Here is a 7,953-nt window from a genome sequence, read left to right on the forward strand (position 1 = left end):
TTTCACTAGTAGCCTCAAATTTGGCCCCCACTGTATATACAAATCTCTTTTACATACATTTTCTTTCCAGTGCCATACCTCTTTATATGTGCATTTGGATGCATCTCCATAACTGAGGCCGATGCGATACGCATCTCGATGCATAGCCAATGATACGATACATTAAAGATACATACCGATGCGATCCGATTCACTGCTATTATGATGCAGTGCGATCCGATTTCGATCCGATTTCGATTCAACACAATGCATTCAATGCAATACAATGCAATGGGAAAAAATATGATGCTATGCACTATGGTAGGCTACAGATAGTTAGCTTTTATTTCTTTGGTTCAGACAGACGGCAAATCATAAATTAACTTAAGTGCCTTCTGACTTCTAAGGCATGGACCTTTCACAAAAAGGCCTTTGTAGTGCAAAAAACAAACAAAAAATGTAAGATTAAATAACTTTTCCTGTTCTGTCTCCTTTTTACACTTTTAACAGTTCACACATTTAACAGTGACACAACTTAAGGATGCTCAGGGATAAACAATGAATAAATGTTCTGTAACTTTAAATTAGTCGTACTGACTGTATATTTATACATATTTCATGACATATTTTACAAACTTCATGGTTTTATCAAAATCTCCATCTCTCTTATAAAACCCAAAGTGTTTCCAAACATTGGATTTGTAATTATATGGTGGAAAATGCAACTCTGCGTCTGCCATGTTCGTCTATATTCTATGTCAGGGGTGCCTGCGCTTTTCTTTTTTTTTTTTGACCAACTCATAAGATTTACCAACTAAAAAAAAACAAAGTTTTGTTTACAAAAAGAAGCTTGTTGGGACTACTGCATGTAGCCTATCCCTACATGGAATTCATCTTCTAATTAATAAAAAAAAAAACATTTTGATATCATTCAGTTTTAACACTAAACCCAAAACACCTACAGCACAATATTACAATAGCCAGGGCATTTACCTTATTCTGGTGATTTGCACTGAATGGAATCAGACAGTTTTGCATAATCCGGGCAGTAGTTAGAGAAAAAAAAAAAGTGCAAGTCAGACAAAAACTAAAAGAAGGAAAGACATTATATTTATTTTTATACAAATTTAACAAAAGCACATTTACATTTTGTGTGATCTACCAGCATTGCCTTTGCGATCGACTGGTAGATTGTGATCGCAGTATTGGGCACCCCTGTTCTATATGACTGAGGACAGGCCTCGGTCTCCGTAGTGTTGTGATGCGTCATGTTCACCTAGCAGCAGTGGTGATGAGAGAACGTGCACGAGAAACAGTTTAGAGAGGAGAAATCAATCTACATATAAAATATTGGTCACAAATAACTTTCCAAACAATAAAAGTATAGCGCATCTACTAATAATTATATCTAAAAAAAACAACTGTTTTTTACCGATGCAAATATTAAACGATGCATCGCGATACAAATGCCAACTTTTTTAAATCGATGCATCGCATCGTTAACTTTTATGCAGATGCACCGATGCTAATCAGTGAATCTTACCATCCCTAATATGCATGTGTGTGTTTTTTTTAGAGCTGTTGGAAAAAATATTTCAGCAATGCATCGCGATTCATACTCAAACAATTCTGTATCGATTTTCAAATGAATCAGAATCGATTCTGAGTTCAGTATAAATCCCGGCAGAGCAGTGGTGCGCGTCAAAGACACATGTGGAAACAAAGACGCGAGTTAAGGGCATACTAAAGTCAAGTGCACAAACACGACTGTTTGCAGGCCAGCTGTATCAAACACACGACCATTTGTGCCCAAATGAATCTACGATCCCGAAATTCTTTCACAACCCCACGCACATAGCAACGGAATAGTTTATGATAAGACAACAAATAACTTGAAAGATGAGCTCGCACCCATCATTTTACTGATTTGCACACAACGGGGAAAACACGGAAGAAAATAACGACGAGGTAGACGTTTGTGAAGTTTTAATTTAATAGTTTTTTCTCTTTTTTTCTCATTTTTAAATAATAATTAAATACTATTAAATTATGTACAATGCTTAAACAAAAATAAAAAATAATAAAATAATCAGTTGAAGTAATTTATTCACTGTGTTTTGATAGAGAACCAATTTTTTTTTGTGTGCTTTTAAAATATTTTTTATAAGGTTCTAAAGAAAGAAACTGAAAAAACCGAGATGCTCTTTTAAACTATAGAACCATTTGTTTAATATTGTGGATATTCCATGTTTTGTTCACAGATCATACTGAATGTAAAAGGCCAGTTTATGTAATGCAACTCGTTCTGATTTTTAAAACAGCTGTTAAATAAAAAGCTGAAAGAGAATAAATAGAGTAAAAAATAAATTTTGAAGATACTGAAAAAAGAACGAAATTGAAGGACAAGATGTATCATGATGCATGGAGAATCGTTTTATAATCGAATCGTTACCATTTGAATCGTAATGGCATCGAATCGTGAGGCCAGTGAAGATTCACACCTCTAGTGTTTTTACAGATGTAGATGAGTGTCCATTAGATATGCATGACTGTGATGCACTGACGTGCGGTCTGGGTAGGCAAGCACTGCCTACCCTGCCAAAATTCAAAAATAAAATGTTTATTAAATAATAAACTTGTATCTGGATTTTTACTTTTTATTCTTGTGATTTATACATGCAATATGTGTGTTATTCCAATTGTTTAGACGTTATGATGACAAATGTAGCAGTTACGCATAATCAACTAAAAACAAATGGTAGAATAAGCAGTGCTTTTACGGTCCATTCATTGCAGACGACACGCGGAAAACCCATGTTGCGCATGCGCACTTCGATCCTGTATTCTTTAACACGTACGGCAAAAAGCACAAATCTGCTGTGCCTTTTGGCGTAAATATGTTATGCCCGTAATCATCTCCGTTACATGTATCAGACATGGACCAATTAAAATCGAGATATTCCTGGACATTTGCGTAGCTAACGTCATTACACCACAGCTAGCGTACATGCCTAATCCCGCCAAATTCAAAATGACAGCACCAGCCGTAATCACGGAATTAAGAAATTTTTCCAAGCTCGATTTTAATTCCAAATAGGAGTTAATTGCAAGAGGGAGGTCTACGCCAGCCTTAGATGGGGCCCAAAAATTATCCGATCATTTCAAACTGATTGGTATGTAAGAAAAGATTGGCTATGTGGCTGTGCTAACAATCAGCGGCTGTACTGCTATCCCTGCCTGCTTCTTTCAACCAGTCAGACTGTTTGGACTTCAGCGGGATATTGTGATTTGAACAACCTGCCCGCAGCTTTAACCAAGCATGAAAAGTTGTCAGCTCACATCCAGTGTCAAATTACACTGAAAACCTTTGGAAAATCTCGGATCGACCTTGCACTTGACGAGCAAAGGAAGCTGAATATAACCTACCACAATGAAAAGGTAAAGGAAAACCAAGAGGTTTTGAAGGATCTGATAAATGCATAACGTTCACTGTTTACGCACGTGTGTGTGTGTGTGTGTGTGTGTGTGTGTGTGTGTGTGTGTGTGTGTGTGTGTGTGTGTGTGTGCGTGAGAGACAGAGAGAGAGAGAGAGAGAGAGAGAGAGAGAGAGAGAGAGTGTGAGTACACGATATACATCCTGATTTGTACATTTCTTGATATGCCGCGCTTGTGTGTAACGTTCACTGTTATTACGTATTATTAGCTTAAACAATAAATCAGGTAATCTGGCTTTCATAACTCAGTGCCTAGCCTCTTTAAGACATCACCGCATGTCACTGCTGTGATGTGCATGCAGAGTGCCTGAACATAGTAGGAAAATTTCAGTGCAGATGTACATCTGGTAACACAGGCACTGGATTCAGCTGTCAGGGTAAGATTTGCATTTTAAATGTTTTACAGAACCAGTTACTTCTCAAATGTTACACAGCCTTGTTACAGTATGTGTAGTTATGCATAGAGACTATAAGCAGTTACGTAATAGGACCTGTAAATTTGAGTTTATGTAAAAGGGTAATGCACTTACATTTAGCAGCCAATGTATGATGCAACATTTTGTGGTATAGTGACCTAATTTTTATGCTCCGTTTCTTGTTGCAGAGGAGTTTAAGGGCGCCCCCTAGTACAAGTAGTCCACTTGATGTTACTTTTCCATTGCAACACAACACTGTGCAGAGTTGCCCCTCAACACATGACTCCTACTGTCTGTATGAAGGAGTGTGCCTCTATTTCCCAGTCATACGCCTGCATGCAAGTATCTGCATATATGGCTTTGTCAGAGAGAATCCTTTCGAAACTTTAACCTGATCTGTCTAATCATTTATTTCGTTTATCATAATCCATGTCTTTGAATGGTCCACAAATTCCTTAAAGTCATAGTCCTCCCAAAACCATTTAAATTCATGCTCACATCCTCATGTTGCTCCAGACATGTGTGATTTTCTTTGTCCTGGTGTTAGGGAGGTATTATTCCTAAGTCACAATTGGCTTTCATTACATTTTATTTACTATACAACCCAAGTGAATGGTGACTGAGGTTTTCCATCCCTAAAATTCTCCTTTTGTGTTCCACGGATGAAAGAAAGTCATACTGGCTGTGGAACAACATAAGGGTGAGTAAATGACCACAGCATTTTCATTTTGGGGTGAACTAACCCTTTAAAGCCATAAAATACAAGCTGCAAGCAGCAGATGGCAGTCTTGTATTTAAAATGACTATGCTTTTTATTGGCTGTCTGCCCTTGACAATAAGGACACCCATTAAGCGTATTCTGCAGACCATTTTATTGTTTCCGCCCTCTGTATCCAGCAAGGAGAAATAAATAATGCTGTGTTTAATGATGCAATCTGTATGTATGGTACAGATGTGTGCCGGGCTACATGGGGGAGTGCTGTCAGTTCAGTAATCTTGAATGGTGGGAGCTGCAGCAAGCTGAACAGGAGAAGAGAAGGAATATGGCTATAGCATTGTGCTCCTTGTTACCCTGCTCTCCATCGCTGCCAGCATCACTTACTGCTGGGTGAGAGAGAGAGGGAGAGAGGGCATGTGGGTCAGAATGCATATGTCAGCTCACGTTTAACCATTTTTTTATTAATATTTTTTTCATACTCTTAAGTAATGGATATAACAGATTAAGATAAAAAATATGTATTTGTAAAACATAGTTCATAGTAAATAAATATATAATGTTCATCCCTATAGAAAAAAAAATCGAAACAGGCTAGTTGACATGAAATCAGAGCATCTGCCACATTTTGCAGTCTTATTGCCTCCAATTTGTATTGGATTCAAGGGACAAGATGAAAATAGAGCCCATGACAAAAAATGGCTTAAAAACATCCTTCAGTTGCCATTTCATCAAAGATGTCCTTCTTGTCCCTTGAATAGTTCAATTGCTGATGGTCTGGGTTCATTTGCCTGCTCTACCAGTTGAAAAGAATGTAAAAGTGGCATTAAATTGTTTATTTGGAGAGGATGCTTGAGCCAAGGCCAATGAAAGATTTAAAGATGTTTTCATCCCCTTGAGCATGTGTCAGAACACATACTCTCACAGCTGGGCAATATTTTCCCCACCTTGGTTAAGTGTAATTCTCTATGCCTATATTTAGGGGTCTTAGTGTCATTCAGCCGTGACGTGGTGATTTCTTATACCCTTAAAGCAGCATACTTATGTAAAGGATTCTCTTGCTCCTGCACCTCAATGCAGCAGTTGCACGCTTTCAATTACATGCTTGGTTTAGCTTGTACTACAGCAATTACACATCAAAATGGGTCATTCCTATGCCCAAAATGGACTCAGTGATCTATAACCTTATTTATAAGCTACATGGGCAGCAATTTTTCTGTGTAAAATTGTATTTTTCACTTGGTTACTCCCATCCTCTCTTTTTTTCTCCATGTTTTTCTATCTATATCAACCTTACACACACTCAAACTCTCTCACACACACATACAGCACATGTCCATTATTGCCCCAGGTGTAAGGGTGAGGCACACACATTTCAAAAACACATGTTTGTAATAATACTACTTATCATACCTTCACGTCTCTGTGCAAGTCTCAGTATTTCATTCTCACTCAACAGGATCCTGAGATTAGTTTTGCCCTCTGTGTCAGTTAGAATGATGCCAATCCGTGAACAGAAAAAGAAGATCAAATCGCCTCAGATTACTATTTACATAGATATGAGGGTTATGTGAATGTAAGCCATTTCATAGGAGCCAGTTCAATGAATTTGACATTTCTCCCTTCAGAAACACAAAAAAAGAACATGTGTTTAAAGTTCATTGAATCTACTGCAGCCAGGGCTGGACTGGGAAGAAAAAATGGCCTGGGATTTTACATGGCAACTGGCCCAAAACTTGTTGAATGGGGGGAGAACCCTCGGTTCTCCCGATGGCCAGTCCACCCCTGATCGGCCCCAAAGAGTGTCGGCCCACCAGGAAAATGCCCGGTATGCCAGATAACCAGTCCAGCCATGAAAAAAGTAGGTAATGTGACTGTCTCAGCTTCAGTAAAAGACTAGATTAGATGAAAAGATGCATGGTGTGTCAAGTTTTTAAGTGTTAAAAATTACATTGAAAATAGCTAAATAGGTTTATTTTCATTTATTGTCATGTAATTACTATCAACACTGCATTTTTTTTTACCATTCTCTAAACAAGATATATTTACCTGATAAGCTTCAAGGTGCACTCAGTAACTTTTGTCTTTGTGTCATCTTAGACTTATACTGACACCTAACGACTTGGGTGCAGCATCAATTAAAATCAATAGTTTTCAGTTGTAGAAATTTAGCATTCACACTCAGCCATGATTACTTTAATCAATGAGTGAAAGTGTCAAATAACAGGATGGTTACTGAGATTAAGCGAGTAGTGTTCGGCTGGTCATGTGATTCTAAAATGGCAGCCCCCATGTGTAGACCCTCTCGATGTAGAATAAAACAGCTTTTATAAGGTAATTGACATGACTGGAGTCTTCAGTTTAATGTGAGTGGTCATGATGTCCTACATAGAGTATATTGCAAAATTACAATTCATGTCTTTAGGAGTTTAACTTTTTAATGAGGAAAAAATGACTAAGTGGACCTTTAATACACAGAAATTGAGTATATTTTGTATGTAAGATATGTACGTGTGTGTATATACTGTATATATATATATATATATATATATATATATATATATATATATATATATATATATATATATATACATACATATACAAGAAATAGAGAGGAATAGCCCGCTTGGATGTCTATATTCCACTGAGAAAGCTGTAAGCATCTATGATTGGGTGTGGCAACAGGTGATCGCACATGCTCCATCTCTCTCTCTCTCTCTCTCTCTCTCTCTCTCTCTCTCTCTCTCTCTCACACACACACACACACACACACAAACACACATCTCCATCCGACTATCCTTGTTTATCCAATGACTTGTTAGAAACAGCACAAGCCATGATACTATTTCTGAAGTGAACATTTTGAATTACTAACAGAGGCTTAGACGCATCATTCTAATCGGTCGCATAATAAAGTAGTTCCGTACACAAATTCCATACACACTCGCAATCAGCACTGCTGTGCTGATGTAGGGCCATATCGCATTCTTGCTCGTGTGATGTGCCTATATATATATATATGTATATATATATATATATATATATATATATATATATATATATATATATATATATATATATATATATATATACAGTATCTCACAAAAGTGAGTACACCCCTCACATTTTTGTAAATATTTGATTATATCTTTTCATGTGACAACACTGAAGAAATGACACTTTGCTACAATGTAAAGTAGTGAGTGTACAGCTTGTATAACAGTGTAAATTTGCTGTCCCCTCAAAATAACTCAACACACAGCCATTAATGTCTAAACTGCTGGCAACAAAAGTGAGAACATTCCTAAGTGAAAATGTCCAAATTGGGCCCAAAGTGTCAATATTTTGT

At 37.2% G+C, this 7,953-nt stretch overlaps 1 pseudogene; it reads left to right on the top strand.

The window, feature by feature from the left end:
* LOC127659790 (pro-epidermal growth factor-like) overlaps positions 1–6,722 on the top strand; it is a 33,914-nt pseudogene extending 27,192 nt beyond the window's left edge.
* Positions 6,723–7,953: the final 1,231 nt, after the last annotated feature.

This window comes from Xyrauchen texanus, chromosome 19, assembly GCF_025860055.1.
Source record: "Xyrauchen texanus isolate HMW12.3.18 chromosome 19, RBS_HiC_50CHRs, whole genome shotgun sequence".
NCBI classification, from domain to species: domain Eukaryota; kingdom Metazoa; phylum Chordata; class Actinopteri; order Cypriniformes; family Catostomidae; genus Xyrauchen; species Xyrauchen texanus.